Source organism: Azolla caroliniana, unplaced genomic scaffold, assembly GCF_043228905.1.
Source record: "Azolla caroliniana isolate FFs.n. ecotype wild unplaced genomic scaffold, voAzoCaro1.0.p SCAF_18, whole genome shotgun sequence".
NCBI lineage: Eukaryota > Viridiplantae > Streptophyta > Polypodiopsida > Salviniales > Salviniaceae > Azolla > Azolla caroliniana.
In genome coordinates, this window is record NW_028230453.1 from 2731963 (window position 1) to 2755072 (window position 23110).

Sequence of the window (23110 nt, forward strand, 5' to 3'; positions counted from 1 at the left end):
GTAGAGGCCATCTCCGCGATGAAGCAAGTCTGCAATTCGGTTACGAAGGTTCAGAGATTCTTGGGAGCATGTGCGTTCTACCATATCTGGATCCCGCATTACGCCCACGTTGCGGAGCCGCTCTATGGGTTGCTGAAGAAAGGGCGTAAATTTGAGTGGAGAGATGAGCATACAGAGTCGGTCCGGAAGATAAAAGAAGCACTTGCCGCGGGACCGGCGCTCCGAAAGACTGTCTACGTCAAAGACACTCCGATTTACGTGATCGTAGACACGAGTTCGACAGGGATCGGATGGGTGATCAACCAAGAGTATGACGATGGCGCGAGGTTCCCCATCCGGTTCGGTTCGAAAGTCCTCAGTGAGCGACATCGAGGATTCGCCCAAGTTAAATGCAAACTCTGGGGTATCGTTTCAACGGTCAAGGCCGACAAGAACTATCTGATCGGGACGAAAGTGATCATCGAGACAGACTGCCTACCGATTCTAGGTATGGTTTCTGGATGCGCAACTCCGGACCTAGCGATGCTTAGGTGGATCGCGTACATCAAGTCCCTAAACCCGGAGATACGGCACATCTCCGGAAAGGATAACGCCATGGGCGATATGCTTTCAAGGGCGCGGTTCAGCGACGAGGACGGCAAGGTTTCGGATAACGAACAAGTCAACGAGGACTTCTTCGGGTCAGCTAACGTAACAATAAGAAAGGGGAGCACTCCAGTGCTTCACGAATTCGACGAGAGCAAGTACGGCGGGTAATGGCTCCAGATCGGCGGGTTCCTAGAGACAATGACATCAGACGCGGCGTGGACGAATGAAGAGACCAACCGGATTCGGAAGAAAGCGTACCGATTCTTCCTACGGGACGGGAGCATATGGAAGCACCCGAAGAAGAGAAATGACATCCCGCTCCGAGTGGTGGCAAAGAAAGAGGAACAGGAAGAACTGCTGACGGAGTACCACGAGAGTCCCTGGGCCGGACACCGCGGGACGTGGGCCACATTCAAGAAGCTAAAGGGGAAGTACTAGTGGCCGGGACTATACAGGGACGTGCATCGGTTCGTGACGACTTGCGAAAGCTATCAGGTGCACTCCATAGTCCAACATCGAGACGAGCTTCACCCGACCTACCCTCCGACAGTCCACTTCAAGTGGATGGTGGATCTGGTGACGATGCCGATGGGGGTAGGGCAGATGCGGTATCTAGTGCTGGCTTGGGAGGACCTGACGAACTAGGTGGACGACCGAGCGTTGTAGAACAAAATGACAGCGGCCGTGTGCCGATTTCTGATCGAAGAAGTGGTATGCCGGTATGGATGCGTATGTAAGATCGTGGCCGACCGCAGGGAGTTGGACGCGCAAGAGGCGGAAGAGCTGTTTGACTGGCTAGGGATTAAACTCTCGCTCACCATAGCGTACAATCCGGAGGCTAACGGGAAAGTGGAACGCAGACATGGGCCGATCGTCAAAGCGTTAGTACGGGCGTGTGGAGGCCAAGTCGGGAATTGGCCGTGACTCTTACCCTATGCGTTGTGGGCGGACCGAACTACGCACAGTTCGATAACCGGATTCATGCCGGCAGAACCAATGTATGGGCAGAAGCCGATCATGCCAACGGAGCAGACAATCTCCTCATGGGCCACGGTGGACTGGAATGACGAGATGAGCCGGGAGGAGCTGTTAGCGGCACGGATTCGGCAGCTGGAACGAAGACCGGAGGACGTGGACCGAGCCGCGGAGAAGCTACGGGCGGCGAGGGTAAAGAACAAAGGACGGTTCGACCGGACTCACCGACTAAGACCGTAGAAGATCGAGGAAGGCGACTGTTACCGGCCGGCAAGGAGTCCAAAATACGGAGTGAAGGAATTAATTAAGTATGGTTGTAAATAAGCATAGTATGGACGGACGGACTGGAAACGGTATGCCGTTTCCAGATTCGGACGGATCCCGAATAGGTGCGATAGGCACTGTTTTGTACTACGGGCCGGAAACCTATTTAAAGGCCCGGACCCCATTGTAATCGCAGCGGATAATTAATAGAGCGTATGGTGTTTATACTTCTGTGTTGATTTCCGTTCTGTAATTACTGTTATATCTTACGCGTGTAATTAACAAAAGCGCTCTAATCGTGTAACCTACTTAGGTCGGTGTAATCGTTGAGTCATAATCCTATGCCGTAATCACCCTTTGGTGAAGTGTCTCCGTGACACCTTGTGTTAGGCCTTGTCCGGTCAGAGAACAACACAGTTTTGGCGACCACGATTCCTGCTTTCTCGCAGCGAACGACGGCTTAATGGATGACTAGACCAACGCACGACCTGGTTACAGACCGAGCTCGACGCCTCGCCGAACGGCAAAGACGGCGTGAGACTTTCCAGCAAGCAGCGCACGAAATTCGCTCGGATCGTTCGTTCTCCAACGAGATCCGGAGAGTCGCGGAGGAATCTCTTCGGTTACAGCAAACTCGCGACCAGGACGACGGAAGCGGTCTAAGTAGTCTCCGGGAAACCGAACGCCTCCTCGAGGCGCTGGCAAGCGGAGAAAACGAGGCAGAAGCCTTTTCAGCCTACAAATCGGATTCCGAAGGGGGATACAACGTGCACACGAACTACCGGAGCAGCAACGATACCCCCGGCGGGCCGGAGGACGACGGGTCGGATACCGTGCCGACTCCAGAACCGGAACCGTTCGACCAGGGCTATCCGGAACCGCAAACGGAAGCCGTCAACCCACCAACACCGGAAGTGGAAGAAGCAAAGCCACCGACACCAACGAAAGAGCCGGCGAGGGTACCGGAAGGAGAGCCGGTGAAGGAACCGGAAAAAGAACCGGAAGAGGAACCGGAAAAAGCACCGGAAAAAGAACCAGAAGTGGAACCGGATAGAAAACCGGAAACATATCAACAAACGCCACTAAACCGCGGCCTAATACTGGACGACGACATGCCGTTCCAATACTCAAAGTATCGCGATGATCCGGACGCGGAAGCGCATGTTCATGCCTTCGAGCAGACATGGGAAGCAAATCACGCGTCCCAGCGATTGACACCGGAGGAAGAAGAACGCTCGAAGATAGCGGAATTCGGGGTCACGTTGGAAGGACCAGCGGCACGATGGCGGCGGACGCAGGACCCGGCGACCATCACAACCTTTTCAGAATTAAAAGCAAAATTCTTGCATTTTTTCCACAAGGAGGTCGACCAGACGATAATGGAGGGCCTGTTTTATACAATCCGACAGGAGGCAGGGGAAAGCATTCCCCAATTCGTCATCCGTTTCCAACGAATGCATAGCCAGCTTGCCCGTGCACCCCCAGAGGAGGAATTACGGACGATATTTTTAAACGCACTCCGGGAACCGTTACGCACGGTGTGTACGGTGATCGACTTTCGAGGAAGCACCATTGACCAGGTCATTGACCGGGTCAGAGAAATGGAAAAGTCAAGCTCATGGCTTACACTGGGAGCACTGCAACAGGCGTTACCCACAGATGAAGATCTCCGGTTCCGGCAGGCAATTCAATGCACAATCTGCTTGAATGCCGGACACTCGGCAGTGGAGTGCACCATGCGAACCCAGTGTGTGATTTGTCAATCCAAGAGTCATACAACGGACCGGTGCGAGTATAACCTGCTAAACCGACAAGCACCACCCGTCCGACGGATCGAGCCAAGAAGCAGCCGAGACGAAGATGAAGATCGTTGGCAAAGAATGAACCAGTACCGACCGGCACAGGATGTCCGGTACGGAGACAGACAAGAGAATGATGGCCGGTACGGGGATCGGCATGATAACTACGACCGGTATGAGCGATCAGACCATTATCGGGAGTCCAACAGACGACACGAGCAATATGACAGAGACCATTCCCCTGGTTACCGAAGGCACCAGGAGGACTACGGCCGATTTTACGATCCAGCACGACAGGACTACCGAAATAAAAATAAGAATAATAAGAAACGTAATTTCAAGAAAGGTGGTCACCCTAGGGACCCGGAACATGGAACCCCAAGGAGCCAACCGGCACAGAACGTACCACTCACTACGGGACCGACTCCGGCTACCAGCAATGCTGAATCCAACAATACCCGTAAAGAGTACTGCTACTACTGCAGGTAAGAAGGCCACTACAGTAACCAGTGCCCGGCAAAGAGCTACGATAAACGACCAGCAGTTAATATGGTGGTTCCGGAAGTGGTGGATGTACAGCAAGTAACCACACGGTTGAAAGGCATGGCCAAAGAGTGGGAAACACAAGAGGCCATACGAAAACAGGCGACGGAATGGGTGAAGGAAGCCAATGAAAGGAACGTCGCGGACACGGAACGGCAAAAGGCGAATACCATAGGGAGTGCCGGCAGTAGCCACGCAGAAAACGAGACATGGCAAGCACTGCAAGAATGTCAGATCACGTTGCCATTAGGAAGACTCTTGCAGCTCGTGCCGCGATTTACGGAAGGACTAAAAATGGTCATGACAGACGGTATAGCCCCACCGGCACCAGTCCTCTTCTCGAATCCGGAGGAGGGACCGACGGTGGTGGACACTAGTAGTCCGGTGATTACAGCTATTGTCAAAGGGCACGAACTTCCCGGCACAGTAATCGATGGAGGTTCCGGGGTGAACGTAATAAGCCTCCGCACGTGTGATGCCTTGGGTATACATGAATGGGAGCCATGTCCGTTCTGGCTACGGATGGCGGATACGAGCTCTGTACGGCCAACGGGCTTAATACGGAAATTGGAAGTCACCATAGGAGGTCACACATTTCACATCTCGGCTGTAGTGCTGCAGCTACAGGCGCAAGGCGCGTACCCATTGTTGCTGGGCAGACCATGGTTGAAAACAGCACACATCAAGCAAAATTGGCGGAAAAATATGATTACCTTCCGGCGCGGAAAAGCCAAGGTCCGGGTACCGACACAACCACAGACGAGCAACGGTAAGGAATGCACACCGCTGTATGCGGAATGCGTGAACATGCTTGAAGGGTTGGCAGACGACGAAGAAGCCCAGTACTTGGAGGAACACCCGAAGATCGTACCACTCTTCGAGATTGACGTGGCTGAAGCCGTAGCGCCATACTTGCCGCAGCGGGACGAAACCGAAGCCGAACCAGACAAAGATTCGATTCGGCAATTACGGCAAGCACAGGAAGCGTTGGAACGGGAAATGGCCGTTTCCCAACGGGTAAAAACATCCCAGCTCGACGAAGTGAACCTAGGACGGCAAGGAGGGCCGGAAGATGTGGCATGCCGTAGCTCAGTGGATAACATTGCTCGCGCCGCCGGTCGAGACCGTTCAGCCAAAGAAGCGGCCAAGATTATCGGAAGGAAGCACCTCGAAGCCCGCGTCCAAACGACAGCAGCTGCTGGCGTCGAAGGCGACGAAAGGGAAGAAACGGCTCCCAGAACCGGAGGAGGTGTCACCGGTCCGACCCGTTAAGATAACCATACGGCGACCGGGACAGAAGGAATCGGAACCCTTGACGGCACAGATACATGCCGTTACCCAGGAAGAGGAAACGGAGGAGCCAGTAGAGCACCTCCAACGACGGTCAAGAAGTAGGACCGCCGGGACAGCGGGGGAGCGTTCGGACCCGCAAAAGGAAGAAACGCCCCCAACTCAACCTGAGCAAACCACAAGGGAGGAACCGGAACCGGTGCGTATAGAACCGGCCTTGTCGACTTCTATACAAGAAGTCATTCCAACGGCTCCGGAGACGGCGAGAACCGGAACTCAATAGCCGGCGAGCCCAGCCAGCACACACAGCGGCCAAGGAGTAGAACCAGAACGGCAGATACAGGCACTCAGGCCAGACAATTCCACAGTGAACGAGCCGACCCGACCAGTACAGCAGCAAGGCACCAGTAGCATGTGGCTACGGTGGGTAGGCGAGCAGATCGCCGGAGCGGTCGAGTACATAGAGGCGGAGGAGAGAGCGCACCACGAACGGTTGCTCGTCACAACCGTAGATCTAGAGACGGCCCGGTCCAGAATCCGGAGCCTTGAACAAGACTTGGACAGGGTCACAAGGGAAATGGCTCAATTGGCTTTGACAACACAAGTCCAAGCACCGGTGACTCCGGGCAATGTACAGAATAAAGCGTCAGATCAACCTGTACATAGCAATCAGACCCCGGCAACGGAAACCGTTCCGGAGAGAAATGCGGCACAAGCCCAAGAGCTTGCGGACTTAAAGGATGAGCTAGCTGGCCAAGAAGCGCTGAGGAGCCGCGAAAGAGAGTTGAAGACGGCAACGGAGGCAGAACTCAAAAAGACTGCTGAGAATCTACGCTGGGCCGAGGAGAGCTTACGAAAAGGCCACCAAGCGTACGACCGGCTCAAGGAGGAGAAGGAGAAAATGCTGCAAGAGAAGGACAGGCTCCGGAGAAACGCCGAAACAGAAGTAGAGCGCCTGAAAGAGGAACTCCGGCAGCTAAAGGACCGGGAGGACCGGAACCATCGCCAGATCAACGGCAAGCTCAAACAAAAAACGGAGGAATTTGAGCACTTGCACCGGGAGTATAAACGGATGCAAACGGAGCACAAGGAACGGACGGATGAGCTCCGGCAAGCAGTTGATCGGACCGCAATGGCATACGCTAATGAACAAGCGGAAACCAGAAGACGGTTGGAAGAGGCAGAGAAGGTTCAGACAGAGCTCCTCAGGCAACAGCAGGCGGAAAGAGAAAGAGCGGCGGCGGTACTGCAGAAGCTGCAAACAACATATCAAGGGCAGCTGACGCACTACAAAGAGCAGGCGGAGGATACGGCTAATCTCATCAAGCAGTTGAAGGAGGAACGACAAGTTGTGGAAAGTAGAGCGCAAATGGGAGCAAGTCGCATCCAGGATATCATGCGGGCCTGGTTGAACCAGACCAAGAGCTTGATTGACAACGGTTCCGTCAAATGGTGGACCAAGTGGGCCCCGAACGCGGCGGAACTCCAATTGCTCCGGGCCGACGTAGAGAACCGGCGGAAGGAGGGGGATGATTGCTATATGCTGACTTCCGAAGACTTCACCGGCATAAGAGATGAGCTGGCCGAAGACTTTCAAGCCTTGGCAGAGGACCAACTAGGGCAAGTCCGGCAACTTGTAGCTCAGCTGGACGACGACAGGCTGGAGGCGCAGATCCAGTTTGAAAGCTACGAGAGGACCCGGATCCGGGAAGAGAAAGCACGAGAACCGGTTACGGTCAACCTCAGTGATGAGGAACCGTTACTGGAAGGAGACCGGACCGGAAGCAGTCAAACGGGGATGCCGGAGTCAGAGAAACAAACGGAGCAGCCGCCTATAGAGCAGCCGGAGCAGTCTCAGTCCCAACCGCAACCACAGCAGCAGCAGCAAGCACAGCCGCAACAACCACAACCGGAAGAACAATTGGAAACTCTGGAACAAAGTATTTTGGACAATTTGGGTGAACAATGAAGGGGCCGAGAAGGGTTCGACGTACAAGGTACTGTCCCACGGGCGTGCCATGTGTTACCGGCCGGCAAGGAGTCCAAAATACGGAGTGAAGGAATTAATTAAGTATGGTTGTAAATAAGCATAGTATGGACGGACAGACTGGAAACGGTATGCCGTTTCCAGATCCGGACGGATCCCGAATAGGTGCGATAGGCACCATTTTGTACTACGGGCCGGAAACCTATTTAAAGGCCCGGACCCCATTGTAATCGCAACGGATAATTAATAGAGCGTATGGTGTTTATACTTCTGTGTTGATTTCCGTTCTGTAATTACTGTTATATCTTACGCGTGTAATTAACAAAAGCGCTCTAATCGTGTAACCTACTTAGGTCGGTGTAATCGTTGAGTCATAATCCTATGCCGTAATCACCCTTTGGTGAAGTGTCTCCGTGACACCTTGTGTTAGGCCTTGTCCGGTCAGAGAACAACAGGGACTGGGTTCTAGTGTATGAAAGTAGCCTCGACAACCAGCACATGGCAACGTAGAAGTTTGCAAGAAGGTGGTCCGGGCCTTATGCGGTGACGAGCGCCAACGACAATGGGACCTACCATCTCGCAGAGTTCGACGGGACAAGGATGGCGGTACCGGTGGCGGGGAAGAGGATCAAAGCATTCAAAAAGCAGCACGAGGCTGAACCGGACCTGGACGACCTATATAGCGACAACGACCGGCTCGGAACGGATGACGATCCGGGAGACGAAGGATAAGCGTGGGCCGGTCTTCACCGGCAAGCGTCTAATTTTGGCGCATATCGGTGGATGCGCAGTTAGGTGGGGGCGGATGTCGTGGAGAAAACCGTCCCTAGGCGGAAACCGAGTATAACGTGCGTAAACCGGTCCTTACACGTGGGCACAAGTTTTGTTGTATAGTACGTACATGGGTACAAGTCGGCTGAGGTGAAATCGTAGGTAACACGCTTTCATTAGGGAGAGAATCGAGGCGTATCCCTATCCGAAAGGACAAGGAATAAACACGATGTAACGAGTGGTAATGGCCTCCCTCCTTGGGCTATAAAAGAGAGGGAGAGGTATTGTAAAATATATCGCGTTTTGTGGAGGACAAAGTGCTGCCGGATCGGAACCGAGCTCTTCTCATATGTCTTCTCCATAGTCGTTCTGTGCAGGTTTCGAGAGGCTGACTCTGCTCTGCGGAATGCCCGAGTGCTTTTGGCAGAGTCTCCATCTCGCGTTCTGTGTGTGTGTGTGTGTGTGTTTGTGTGTTGCCTCTCAGGAACACAGTCCGTGGTCAGTCCTTTGACCTAGACCCCAAGGTGGGTGTGGAACAACGAACAAAGCTTAAGCGTACTGCGTAAGGAGAGAACCTCTGTGATTCCTCCGTGTGTACGAGGAGACAGCTACAACCGACTCCTTATCACAGGTTGCACTTACGTACTACTACGCTTACGTATCCGAGACACAGACACTGAATTAGTCGCACCTATACACAGAAACTCAGAGAAGATAGTATTTTATTATCAAGCGTTCCCTCCTTAAGAGGTTTTTTGCCCTTTATATATGCAGGGTCTAATTAGCCGTTCATGCTTACCGCGTGAACTGTTACATACGTTACGCTTATATAGTTTCTTATTCCTACGCTTTTGGCCATCGGTTACTATTCTGCCGGACAACACCTGGCACGCCTGTGGGACAGTGCCTTTGCAGGTCGGACCCATCCCGTTAATCTTCTTCCAAAATGGCTCGGATGTTCGGCTCTATTATGGTGTCCTCGTCCGGAGTTGATGTAGGGCCCGTAGGTGCGTCGTGGTGCAGCTCTTCTGCTTGGTCAACCTGGTTTCTCCCAGAGTCGCCTTCGCCGTGTGCAGGTGGTCCGGGTACGGTGGGCTCTTCTTGAGTTAGTGGGCTGGGCTCCGCCGGTAGCGTGCTTGCAGTCAGCTGCAACTTAGCTTCTATTGTTACGTCCTCCACGGTGTTGGCCGTTTTTGTGTGTCCCTGGGCGTGGGGCGAGGATTCCGCCTGGTCCGCACTATTTTCCGCATTTTCTGAAGATGGTGTGAGCTGGACTTCTTGTTGGTTAATGGTTTCGCTATCTGGTCCTGTGGGGAACTCCCGCTATTCTCCCCCGTTGTCCTCCCTGGTGATCGGGCTTGAGGTTCCTCTTCTTCGGCTGTGACCGGAATTGGTGTCCCGCTGGGTTCCTCATTCGTGTGCGTGTTGCCGGTTTGTGTGATCTGGTGAAATAGCTCCTCCTGACTTTGACCAAAATAATCTAGGAGTTGTGCGCGATAGTCTTGCGCTAGGTCCTCCCGTACGGTCGCAATGCTCTCCTCGTTTAGCTTATAAAACCCGCGGTCGTCTTTCCGGCGGTTCTCCCAGTCCGCATGATACGTGTGCAATTCCGTTGCTTGGGTTGCCCACGCCATCCATCCTTTGTCCAGCGCCGTTTTCAATTGCGCTGTGAACCTTTCCCGGTTGGTCTGGAGAAGGATGCGCACGTTATCCGTGATGGCCTGGCAGCGGTTGCGTGCATCTTCCATCGACTTCTGGAGATTCGCGATTTCCTGCTGTTTAACGGCTGCCGCTTCCTCGTACGTGGCTTTCAGGCCCACCCACAGCTGGGATTCCTTTTCATGCTGTTCTTCTGATTTCCCCATTTCATTGTTTAGGCGGATTTCGAGTTGATGCCTTCTGTCTTGTTCGACTACCAACTGCTCATCGAACCATACCTTCTTTTTTTCTAATAAGACCTGAAGTCCCGCTATTGCCGCCTCTAATTTCTTCGCGTCCTCTCGTAATTGGGCGTTGTCTTCTTTTGTCCGGATGTGTTGGGCTACCTCCGTAGCTAGTTTCTCTTCAAGCGTTTTTACGGCCTTTCGTCCGTTAGCCCGTATCTCCTTTTCTCTGTCGGAGGATTGGCGTAGTTCTGCTCGAAGTTGGTCAATTTTGGATTCCGCTAGCTGCACGACCCTTTTTGCTTTTGAGGCGATGGCGGTCTGAGCCTCGATTTCTTCTTTGAGAGCGTTGATAACGTGGTTTGGTGGTGGGGTTTCGTGTTGCGCCGTAGTCGTGTGAGCTTCCAACTCCGTGATGCATGCGTTGGCCTTTTGTAGTTCGGCTTCCGTCAGTTTCACCTTCTTCCAGACATTCTTATTTTTTATGGCCATCTCCTTGGCGCCCGTGCTGACCTTTGCCAGTTCCCGATGGACTTCGACTAGGGCCGTGTTTAAGGGTGGTATCTCCATCCCTACTCGCCGTACCCCGACGTTCCTCTGTCTGCTGACCTTGGCTAGCTGGTCCTCATTGTCCCTCTCCATTGATTGCGTTAGGGCGCGCTCTATCATCTGACATTCCGCATGCTCCTCGACCATTCGTTGGGCGGCTTTGACTTGTTGTGTTGCCAGGAACTCCATGAGCTCGAAAGAGGTACCGAACTGCAAGAGGGTGCTGAATTCGTCGGCCGTATCCGGAATATCCAGATATGCCAAAACCTCACTTTTCGCCGTCAATACGGCTTTCCTTCATTGGGACTGAGTCGTAATAATCGGCCGCGGCTCCCGGATGATTTCGAAGGTGGTATTCGGCTCTACTGTTGCGGGGCCTTCGCCTGCGGTCGGTGCCTCCGGATCCGTGGGGGCGTTTTTTACCAACCCATGCCCATCTTTTCTGTCCAATCTGCGCCGTTTTGGTCTAGGGCTTTCCCGTCGTGCTTCGGTGTCTGGTTCTGGGGCTGCTTCCATGGGGTGTCTCGGCTGTTCCTCCTGCGTCGCCCGTGTGTCCGGTTGGTCGATAGGAGGTGTTGTCCTTGGGCCTGGTTGGGCCGGTTGGGGTTCCTCCTTCGACTCTAGGGCCGTTAACTCTGCTATCCTGCGTTTCGCGGAGCGGGCCGGGGCCGTGGGTTGGCTGGGCTGTGGTGCTGGCAGGCCTCGGGGTGGAAACAATACCGTAAGGTATTGTTGGATGATTGGCCTGAGCTTTTTGCCTGCTTGATACGTATGCAAGCCTTCCCTTAACGCCGACCCTGTGATGACCCCCCAGTCGACTGTACGCCCTTCAAAGGTGTCGATAATGATGCCCGCCTTTTGTTTAGGCATCCCGTAAGCGTTGACATGGACGCAGTCGACTTCCAGTAGGAACTTGGCAACTTCACAGAAGAAGGGATCCGGAATCTATTTTGTTCTATAGGCCTTGGCGGAGGATGAATATGGGCCAAAATACCGCTGCAGCGCCTCTGTAGGAGGTATTTCGAAATGTCTTTCGCCTAGTGAGGATAGGTCTAACTTCTTCCGAATGGAAGAGTTGGTGACAGTGTCGATATTAAGCCGCTTGGCGATGTCCATGGCGTCCAGGTGCGGAGGTGCTTCTGCGACCCGAATGTAACCATCCAGGCGCTTCTCCACGAGCCATCGTCGTAGGGCAGTAGAGATGAAGATCGGCATCGCCAAAGTAGGTTCGTGGAGAGGAGACGGGTAGCAGTGGTGAGTTGGAGCTCTGAGATATGATGGGGAAGAAGGTGAGGAGGAGTGATGGGAGCGCTGATAGCTAGACGATGTGTTTCTGCTTTGTGCAGAAAATCTTCTGTTTCCTTCTTTTTGTGGCTTAGGGTTCATTGGGCGGTGAGCCATCGTGGTGCCGCGTGTTCTTGAACTAGGAGTTTGTGCATGCCTTTAGTCGTTTTAATAGTCGCTATCTTCTCTTCTTCTTCTTCTTCTTCTTTTTTTTTTTTTCCGTAACGGTTATTTACACCCTATTTTTACATTATAGTACAAATGGGACAGTCCCTTTTACGCTGCTAGTTCTCTGGCTTTGTCTCGTTCGACGGTCAATGGGTTAGGTGGCGTAGGGCCCAGGTAAGGTTTGACCTGAAACCCATTCACTTTCTGCCATACTATTTCTCCAGCCAGCGTTCCTAGTTGCAACGTGCCCTGTTCCGCTCCGATTATGCAGTATGGGCCGGTCCAACGGAAACGTAGCTTTCCCGGCATCTGGCCCATGCGCGTTTGAAAAACTAGCACGGCTCGGCCCACGGCGAACTCTTTTTCCCTTGCGCTCCGATGTCGATCGACAAACGCTTTACGCCGTCGTTGTTCCTCTTCCAACACAGCCATGCTGTGGACGCGTTTTTCCCCTAGTTCGAGGAGTTGGTAGAGCCATTCCTCCTCTGACTTGGCTTCTGATAATCGGTTCTGTACCTGAATGCGCAAACTAGGTACCCGAAATTCAACCGACATCACAGCTTCTAGTCCAAACGCTAGCCGGAACGGTGTTGACTGTATGCTTGTTTTGTAACTAGTTCTGTACGCCCATAACGCACTCTGGAGTTTGGTATCCCAATCCGTTCTATTTTCATTGACGGTTTTCTTCAAAATGGTCTGTAAAGTTTTGTTCGTGGATTCCGCTAATCCATTCGCATGCGGGTAGTATGGCGTCCTCTTCTTGTGGACTACTGCGTAATGTTGTGTTAGTTCCCGAACCACCGTATTGAGAAAGTGGCTCCCCTGGTCACTGATGAGCTCAATCAGGCAGCCGAACCGGCACCAGATGTGCTCGTAAAGAAATTTGGTTGTGACGGCCGCCATATTTTCCCGTATTGCCTTTGCTTCTACCCATTTGGTACAGTAATCCGTGGCTACCAATATGTATTTGTTGCCCGTACGGGTTGCTGCTGGTGTGAAGGGCCCCACAAAATCCAATCCCCACTTTTGGAAGGGGTCCAACAGTAATACGGGTTGGTGTGGCATTCTTGCGTCCTCCACGGGCTGACCCATCCGATGGCACAAATCACACTTTCTACAATACTCGGATGTGTCCTTTTGCGTTGTTGGCCACCATAAGCCTACCTGCCATACTTTGCGGGCTGTCACGTTTCCCGCGTAATGGTCGCCGGCTGTGCCACAGTGTGCCTCCCGTAAAACTGCTTCTTTTTCATCCTGACGGACTCCACGTTGCCAAATGCCGTCACTCCCTTTGTGATATAAATTCGCTTCGACCAGGCAGATGTGACGGCTTCAGACGGCTAGTCGTTTCTTCTCGTCTGTGCGTAAATGTGGTGGAGGTAGTCCTGTAGTTAAAAAGTACGTCATTTCCATAAGACATCGATCCGGAAAGGTGGATTCCGTTTTTTCTGCAAATGTCGCTACTCGCCAGATGTCGGCGTCCGGAAAATTGTCGTCGTCTTTCGGTACTGTTTCTCCATTCTCAAGTCTGCTCAAAAACTCCACCACTGCGTGTTGCGTCCCTGGCCGGTGCTGAATTACAAACTCGAATTCCTGGAGCAGCAACATCCACCGCGCCAATTTCCCTGTCAGGGCTTGTTTCTCCACCAAATACAATAATGCCGAATGATCCACGTGGAACGTGAATTTCCGTCCTAGTAAATAATGTCGGAATTTATTGATGCTATAGATCATCCCTAGCGCCTCCCGCTCTATTGTGGAATAGTTACGCTCTGCTATTGACAATTTCCGACTTGCGTAGTATACTGGCCTGTACCAGTTTGGTTCGGTGAGTTGCATTAGCGCGCTTCCTATTGCTATGTCCGAGGCGTCGACGAACACGTGGAATGGCTTCGCCCAAACTGGAGGTTGTACGACGGGGGCCTGTGTGAGCATTATCTTCAGTGCCTCATAGGCCTTATCCTCCGTTGCAGTCCATTGGAAAGGAGTCCGATGTACGACAGCGTGGCGTGGCGTGGCGAAGTCCGCCAAATACCATATCATCCGACTATGCCACCGTATTTGGCCCAGAAACCGGCTAAGTGATTTGGCATTTGTCGGAGTTTTAGCTTGCGTAATAGCGGAGATCTTGTTTGGGTCGACCGCTATTCCTTCCTTGCTGACAATGTGGCCTAGGAGAGTTCCACTGGTCACGCCGAAGGCACATTTCGCGGGATTCAGGCTTAAGCGTGCGTTCCAAGCACAGACGTAAGTGCGAGAAATGGTCTTTTGTTCGCCCATATACCGCAAAATCATCTACAAAGGCTTGCATGAACGCCGGAATGTATTCCCCAAAGATCTCTGTAATCGTTCGTTGGAATGTTGCCGGCGCTGTCTTTAGCCCGAACATCATGAAGACCGCCACATAGACTCCCCAGTCCGTGACAAATGTCGTCTTCTCCTGGTCCTCGGGGTGCATGCGTACTTGGCTATAGCCACTGAAGCCATCTAAGAAACTGTACATCTCATGGCCTGCAACAGCGTCCAGCACGCTATTGGTGAAGGGTAAGGGAAATGCGTCCGTAATGGTTACGGTGTTTAATTTCTGGTAATCCACGCATACCCGTATTTTGCCGTTTTTCTTTGGGACAACCACTATCGGGCTAAGCCATGTCGCATGTTTCACTAGTCGTATGAACCCCGCCCTCAGCAGCTTGTCAATTTCTTCTTTCACGCGGGTCGTGTAATTGGGGTTCATGCGGTAGCGGCGCTGCTGGACAGGTTTCGCGTCCGTTGCTAAATTGATCTTATGCTGATAGAATTTAGGATCTAAACCCTTCATGTCCTCGTGAGCCCACGCGAACACATCTTTATATTCCGTGAGTGGTGCGATTATTGTGGTTCTCTGGTCCGGCCTCAATTCCTTTGCTATGGAGAGGAACCGGGGTTCCAATCCCGTACCCACATTCACTTCGTCGAGAGCGAAAGCGGTGACTCGTCGTGAAATCTCCATTTCCCTTTCGAAGGCCGCCTGTGCTCTGCTGAGTTCCAATTTGGACTCTGGGTTTGGTTTGTACGGCTCTTCGTTCGGAACAATGACCGTAGTATATTCTCCCGCAGTTGCGATGACATCTATCTCGAACAACGGAATAATCCGAGGATGTTCGTCAAGGTACGCTTCCAATTCGGCATCCTCCACCCCAGCCAGCATATTGATGTCTTCCGCATACAACGGTGTTATCCCCTTAGGTTGTGGCATGTTGCCTTCCGTAGGTACCCGAACCTTGGTGCGTCCATGCCGGAAACTGATACACTCATGTTGCCAGCTCTGCTTGATATTTGCTGTCCGAAGCCATGGTCTACCCAGAAGCACTGGGTATGCTCCTGGGGCGTCCAAAGCAAGGACGACCGCCGATATGTCGAAGCGGTGTCCGCCCACGATGATGCCTATTTTGCGAATTAGCCCCAACGGTCGCACTGGTCAGGTATCTGCCATGTGAAGCCAGAATGGACACGCCTCCCATTCGGAAATGCCCAACTGTTCGCAAGTTTTCGCGCTAAGCACATTGACGCCTGAGCCGCCGTCGATTACACATCCAGGAACTTCCTGTCCGTGCAATATTACTGTAATGGCCGGGTTCTACTGAGCCACCACTGGTGGTCCCTCGCTGACGTCTATCAGGTTTGTGGCAACGCTCACCCCGGTCATGCCCACCACCTGTGCTTCCATGGTCTGGCTGAAACGTGGAACTAGCTGTAGCAGTTTTTCCATAGTTAGCGTGATTTCACAGCCCGCTAACACCTGCCAAATGGGGTTCGGCCCCGGTTTTTCGTTCTCTGTTCGCTTCATTGTGTTCGCGGACTCCTGCCTCATACGTTCCGTATTGGTCGCGTTTGCTTTTTCCACCCAGGCTTGGGCTTGTCGTCGTACCTCGTCCTACGCAGCCCAATCCGCCGTTTTCGTTTGCTGGCGTGTTGTGACTTGTTGCACCTCCGTCGTAATCGTGTTGACGGTGGGCCCCTTTCCCTTGCGTGTTGGGCATTGTGTGGCATAGTGTCCGGGTTGCTGACAAATAAAACAATGGATGCTTGATTCTCCCTTCTTAGCCCTAGGTGGAGTGTGCCATTCTCCGGGCGCTGCTTGCTCTTCGCGGTCCGGCCTCGTTTGTCGGGACGTACGCGGTGGCTGCTGTTGGTCCCGTCGTTGTTCCTGGTGCCGCTCATCCCCCGAGCTTTCGTCATAACGCCAGTGATCCCTATATTGTTGAGGCTTACCCCGATAGCCATTGAAGCCGCCCCGTTTGATTGTCGGGCGTTGATGTTCGTATCGCCAACCCCCTTTGGCGTAACTCGGATATCCACAATAATCCTCGTCCTTCGGGTCCTCCTCCTCGGACTCGTTGTGATTCCAACGATTCCGGTTGTACCTGTCCTCCCACGGGTTGCGATCCTTATACCGGGGTCGGTCTTCTTGCCTCCTTTGCTCCGCCCGGTGCGGTTGCCGCTGTGTGTCCATGCTGCGGACCGCGGGAGTGGCTCTGTTTAACATATTGTACTCGCATTGGTCGACTGTGTGAACCTTTGAGTGGCAGATTGGGCAATGGATTCGCATATTGCACTCCACCGCGGAATGCCCTGAGTTCAAGCAAATCGTGCACTGGATTGCCTGACGAAATTGGCGTTCCTCATCCTCAGGTAACGCTTGTCGTAAGGATGACATCGAAAACCTCTCCTCCTTGTCATCCAACTCGAGCTGTAACACTTGTTCAATCACCATATCCATCGTTTCCCCTTCCATCGTCTCGGTCGGTAGTTGCATAATTGTATAAAACTGCCCGAGAATCTCGCGTTGTGGAACCCTCCGGTGGAAGAATCGCAAGAAGGCGGACTGTAGCTGATCGAAGGTTGTTATGGCTGGTAAATCCATCTGTGAATGCTAGAACGCCGCACTCCCATCTAATGTTAATCCGAACTCCGTCATTTTCGACTGGTGTGCCACCGTCTCGGAAAGGTTCTGCGCCATGTGGTTCGCATTCCAAACATTCAAGAACATGCGAATATGAGTTGCGGTGTCGGTTTCGCCGTTAAAGCGGGGGTAGGCAAAGGCCATCGTGGGAGCTACGGCAGATCGGAAAAGGTCACCGGGTGGCTGCGGTAAGCGTGGTCCCCTCGCCTCATCGAGGTATTTGGGGAGCAAGGAATCCCCTTTGCACTCCTAGCAGGTATTACTGAGGTCGCCGATGTGCGGCTTTTGTCGGGCGCGTTCTTCTACCTGGCGTGTGATGGACCTTGTTATTGGCCGGTCTTGTCTTGTTGGTTCTCTGGGTCGTCTGCGGCTAAACATCCATTCGTTGTTGCTCGTCTATGAGGAAACACAGATCACCAAGCGTGCCAAAAGTGTTGCCTCTCAAGAACACGGTCCGTGGTCAATCCTTCGACCTAGACCCCAAGGTGGGTGTGGAACAACGAACAGAGCTTAAGCGTGCTGCGTAAGGAGAGAACCTCTGTGATTCCTCCGTGTGTACGAGGAGATGGCTACAACCAACTCCTTATCACAAGTTGCACTTACGTTGTCGTGAAGAAAACCGTCCATAGGCGGAATCGGCGCACCAAGGCGTGGGAACCGGTTCTTCACGCGCGCACGCTCCGAGTTGTACATAGAAACGAATTGAGAGGATAATCGGCAGGAACGGGCCCTAACTCAAGTGGAGACAAAGACCGCGCGAACAGTCTTTTCGGTCGCGCGCGCGAACTGTACGAGTCGGCGGCGTAACTACGCGGATCCGTGAAAAACGGAGCGGATCCCTGTCCAAAAGGGACAGGGAATAAAGCTGACACAACGGCCTGTTCGTCGGCCTATATAAGGAGCGGGAAAGAGCTGTTGCAGGGATCTCGCGCGGAGAGGACGAAGTGCTGCCGAACCGATTTCGGAGCTTCTCTCTCACTCCTGCTTTCTCTGTCTTCTGCTCCATCGCGTACCCGTGCAGGTTTCGAGGAGGCTTGCGCTGTTCCGTGGAACGCCCCGAGTGCGTCCTGCGGCACCTCCGACCTGTTTTACCTTTCTGTGCGTCGCGACATACAGGGGTCGGCAGCTGTTCGCCGCCCTGTTCGTTTTCGTTAGTATCTATTTTGTGCCCCACCGTGGGTTGTAATACTTTAGTCTGCTATTTTTCTTGTATTCATAAGTACATATCTTTCGTTGTTGCGTCCATCTGCGTCGGCGTTTATTTGTGGTCTCTGTTTGTTGGGCCGTGTCCCTGTGCAATTGCCGGTTCTGCGCAATCGGATCTTCGGTTCTGTGTAATCGGGTCTCTCTCTCTTACTCCTCTCTCTCTTGCTCTTCGGTCCAAGACCCCCGTGGTCCCTCCTCCTTTCTACACGCAAGGGCGTAGTAACCCCGACATCTTGGTGAACCCGACGTGAAAGAGGCGGCAGAAGAGCAGGAAATGAAGGGGGCGGATCTTGCAGAGGCCATGGCTTCGGCCGTGGATCGGATAGTAAGCGCGCGCGAGGGCACCGGCGCCCTCGATAGAGCTATTGAGGCGGTCGTCGGAACGATCGGTCGATTCACCGGGAAGGATGCCACGAAGTACCTGGCGTCCTACGGTGCGGAAATGTTAATGCGGGACATTCCGGAAGACAGGCGCCTTGCCGGTTTTCCCCGAGTGGCGATGCCGAGCATCCACGCGGAGGTGCTCGAGGTGCGGGCGGAGAGCCGTACCTGGGAGGAGTTCGAAGGTCGGCTCCTGGAAAAATACGGACTGGACGACGCGCTCCGGCTTTCGAAGCGAAGCTTCATGGAGTGGGTAGAGTCTCCCGGGAAAGGAAGGAATGCGTCGGCACTCCTCCGGGAGTTCGAGGAGAACTTCGCGCGCCTTTCGGCGCTTGACAGGATGGTCCTGGATACAAGCCGGGTCCTGCTGTTCGTCAAATCGGTTGACGAGAGGGATCGGAGTCACGTGGGCGCCCTGCTAGAAACCGAAGACGGGCTGACAGCCGACTGGGCGGCGGTCAAGAGAGCCTGCGGCCGTTTCGACAAAAGGCGAGAATGGGAGGATGACAGAGCAGCCGGGTCGGGCTCAGTCGCGGCGAGGAAACTCGAGCCGGCGCAGCCGGTGCGAAGGGAAGAGACTCGGGAGTGGCTGGAATCCGGTTCATCCCCGACCGGCGGGATCAGAGGCTCGACTGGAGGAGCTGCGTTGGAGGAACTGACGAGGGCGATAAAAGACCTCCAAATCGCACAAACCCGCAGAGAAGGCGGAGAACCTGCTCGTGACCGACGGCCGGCAGCAGGGAACAGGTGCATGTGGTGCGACGGGGTCGGCCACATCCGAAAAGACTGCGGCGATTTCGCAGAGGCGCTGAAGAACCGGGTGGTGTACCTATGGGAAGGCCGGGTTCACGCCAACGACACGAGAAGGGCCCTAAACCGAAACGACGGGCAAGGCGGAATGAAGAGGTTGATGGAAGAGGCGGCGGCCCGACATGCGGAAACCGTCCACTACTCGGCGTCGGCCGGTATTCGAGTCGGGGGCGGCGAGGCCCGAAAGGAAAGCAAAGTCGGATTCTGGCCGACGATGCTGGAAGGCCTTGCCGGTGCAGGGCTTAAAAGGGAGGAATCGGACCGTGCGGAGAAACGGATACGGGAGATGACCGGGTGGAGCGACCCGGTCGAGGAAAAGACGGGCTTCGTGGAAGCCGCTTGCCGGAACTACGAGGCTCTGGTAGAAGAGAAGCGGGTGGGGAAAACCGGGACGACCGGGCCCTCACAACGATACGAGACCCGGTCCGGGCCACGACGGGACGAAGCCGGCGGGGCCGGTACGCAAGATAAACCCCAGAAGGGCGGGTACCGTCTGGGGACGGAGATAGAAAGAACCACGGACTTACGAAAGGTCCTGGAGGAACGGATCCTCGACAGCAAGGTGGAGCTGTCGTTACGAGAGGTGCTGGGAATCGCCAAGAAGGAGTTCCATGACTCCATCGTGGACTTAGTGAAACGGAAGAGGCTGTCAACGGAGACAGAACCGGAAAGACCGGTGGAAGTGCGGACGACGCACCTAGACGACATGGCGCTGGGAGACGAGTGGGCGGAAAGCCACTATTCGAGACCACACTGGGCCCGAGCGACCACAGAAACCCCGGTAAAGATCGGCGATGTCCAGGAACCAGTGATAGCTTTGGTGGACCACGGATCGGAGATCAATTTGATGTCCATGGACTTCTATAAGAAGGGCAAATGGCCGATCAACACCAAGCACGGGTGGAAAATAAGGGCAGCAACGCGCGCCACCGAGGAACTGCACGGGGCCTGTCCGAATGTGCGAGTCAAGATCGGCGACGTCGAGATTGACCAGCACTTCTTCGTGCAGGAGACGTCTTCGCATCCCGTCATACTGGGAGAGCCGTACATCACGGCGGCTCGAATGGAGACCAAGGTGCTGGACAACGGTTCGGCCTATGCGCGGGTCAAGAGCCAGGACGGGCGCCATTCGGTCCAGTTTTTGACGGTCAGGCCGAACCACGAGCGTAACCGCGACTCCCTCGGCTCCGATAACCGAGAGGATTTTTAAAGAGGGCTGCCAAGGCGTGGGGCCGCGACAGTCCGGACACCCCGGGAAAACCCCACACCTGTACGATAAAACCGAAGAAACCTTGTACCATAGGTAGGGAATTTTTGTTCTCCGACAACGGAGCGTGTACGATAGTCGGCATCGGTGGCCGAGAGAAGACAAAGGCGGAGGGGAGACTTCGAGCGTGCGGAGTTCTCGGCCCGGACGAGGAAATCAACGGAGCCGTGGAGGCGGTCTCATTCGACGACACCATGGGAATGCTGGAAAAGGTAGTCGAAGAAGGCCTTAACGAAGACCGGACGATACCGGTGTGTTCCGAGGAGATGTACGAAGTCATCGCGGACTTCGGTCGAGGGCTCGAGTCAGTTCGGACGGCCCACGTAAGCACCAAGTACAAGACTGTGGACCGGAAGGTAAGGCCAGTCGCGGCACCCTTACCGGAGGACAGCGCGTCGAGAATCAAAGGGGTTGCATCGGACCCTAGTCTACGAGATCCGGCCTGCATAGGGCACACCTTCACCGACGAGATGCTCCGAGAGCTCAAAATCGGTGGGGGCGGGTTCCTACTGCCGGCGGAGGAAGACCGGTTTCGGAGGATGCTCGGAAGGCACGGGAAAGCCTTCGCATTCTCACCGGAAGAAATCGGGTGCGTAGACCCGACGATCGTAGAGCCGATGATGATATTCACGGTACCGCATGTACCGTGGAATCTCAAGCCAATTCCGGTTCCGAGAGCTCACATCCCGAAGTTGATGGAGTTGTTGAAGCAGAAAGTTGAGATGGGCATTCTCGAGCCGTCGAGCGCCCCGTACTCGAACCGGTGGTTTACCGTGCCAAAGAAAAACGGATCATTGCGCTTCATTCAGGACCTGCAACCGGTCAATAGGGTGACCATCCGGAACGCAGGGATCGGACCGACCGTAGACGAGTTCGCGGAGGCCTTCGCCGGAAGGTCGATTTACTCGGTCGGTGATCTATATTCAGGGTACGACCAATTCCAGCTAGCCGTGGAGAGCAGAGACATTACGACGATGCGAACTCCCCTCGGCCTAGTTCGGATGTGTACACTGCCGCAAGGAGGGACCAACTCGGTGGCCCACATGGTGAATGCGATGAACAAGGTTCTGAAGGACTGTATCCCGGACATCACCATGCCGTTTCTGGACGACATCCCGATCAAGGGATGCCCGGTGGAAGAAAAGGACGAGACGATCGGGCCGGACGGATGCCGGCGATTCGTGGCGACGCACATCGACGACTGCGAGAAGGTGCTGCAAAGGCTAGAGGATGCGAGACTCACCTTCTCGGGGGAGAAGTCAGCATTCGGGCAGTCGGAAATCATGGTGGTCGGACATTTATGTGGACCATATGGCCGGAAACCGTCTCCGGCAAAGATAGAAGCCATCTCCGCGATGAAGCCTGAATGCAGCTCGGTCACGGAAGTACGACGATTCTTGGGAGCATGCGCCTTCTACCACATATGGATCCCGCATTACGCGCACGTCGCGGAGCCACTGTACGGGTTGCTGAAAAAGGGGCGAAGGTTCGAATGGCTAGACGAGCACGCGGAATCGGTCCGGAAGCTGAAAGAGGCCCTTGCAGCGGCACCGGCACTCCGGAAGGCGGTTTACGGGAAGGGTACCCCGGTATTCATAACGGTGGATACCAGTCCGACCGGGATCGGATGGGTCGTGAACCAGGAAGACGAGGACGGCAATCGGTTCCCGATCCGATTCGGCGCGAAAGTCCTCAGTGAACGGCAGCGAGGATACGCCCAGGTTAAACGCGAACTCTGGGGTATTGTTTCGGCGGTTAAGGCCGACAAAGACTACCTGATAGGGACGGAAGTGATCATCGAGACGGATTGCCTGCCGATCCTCGGAATGGTTTCCGGATGCGCGACTCCGGACCTGGCGATGCTCAGGTGGATAGCGTACATCAAGTCCCTGGACCCGGAAATACGACACATTTCCGGAAAAGACAACGCCATGGCCGACATGCTTTCGAGGGCGAGGTTCGACGACGAGGGCGGCATGGTTTCGGAAGACGAAGAAGTCGGCGTGGATTTCTTCGAGGCGGCATACATAACGACCGACGGGGTGAGCACTCCGGCGCTTAACGAGTTCGACGCGAGCAAGTACGACGGGGAGTGGCTGCAGATCGGCGGGTTTTTGAAGACAATGACGCCCGATGCGTCATGGACAAAGGACGAGGCCAACCGGATCCGGAAGAAAGCATATCGATTCTTTCTCCGAGATGGGCATCTATGGAAGCACCCGAAGAAGAGGGACGGCGTCCCGCTCCGGGTGGTGGTGATGAAGGAGGTACAGGAGGAGCTGCTGGCGGCCTACCACGACAGCCCTTGGGCTGGACACTGTGGAACGTGGGCGACGTTTGAGAAGCTGAAGGGGAAGTACTGGTGGCCGGGGTTGTACCGGGACGTGCATCGGTTCGTGT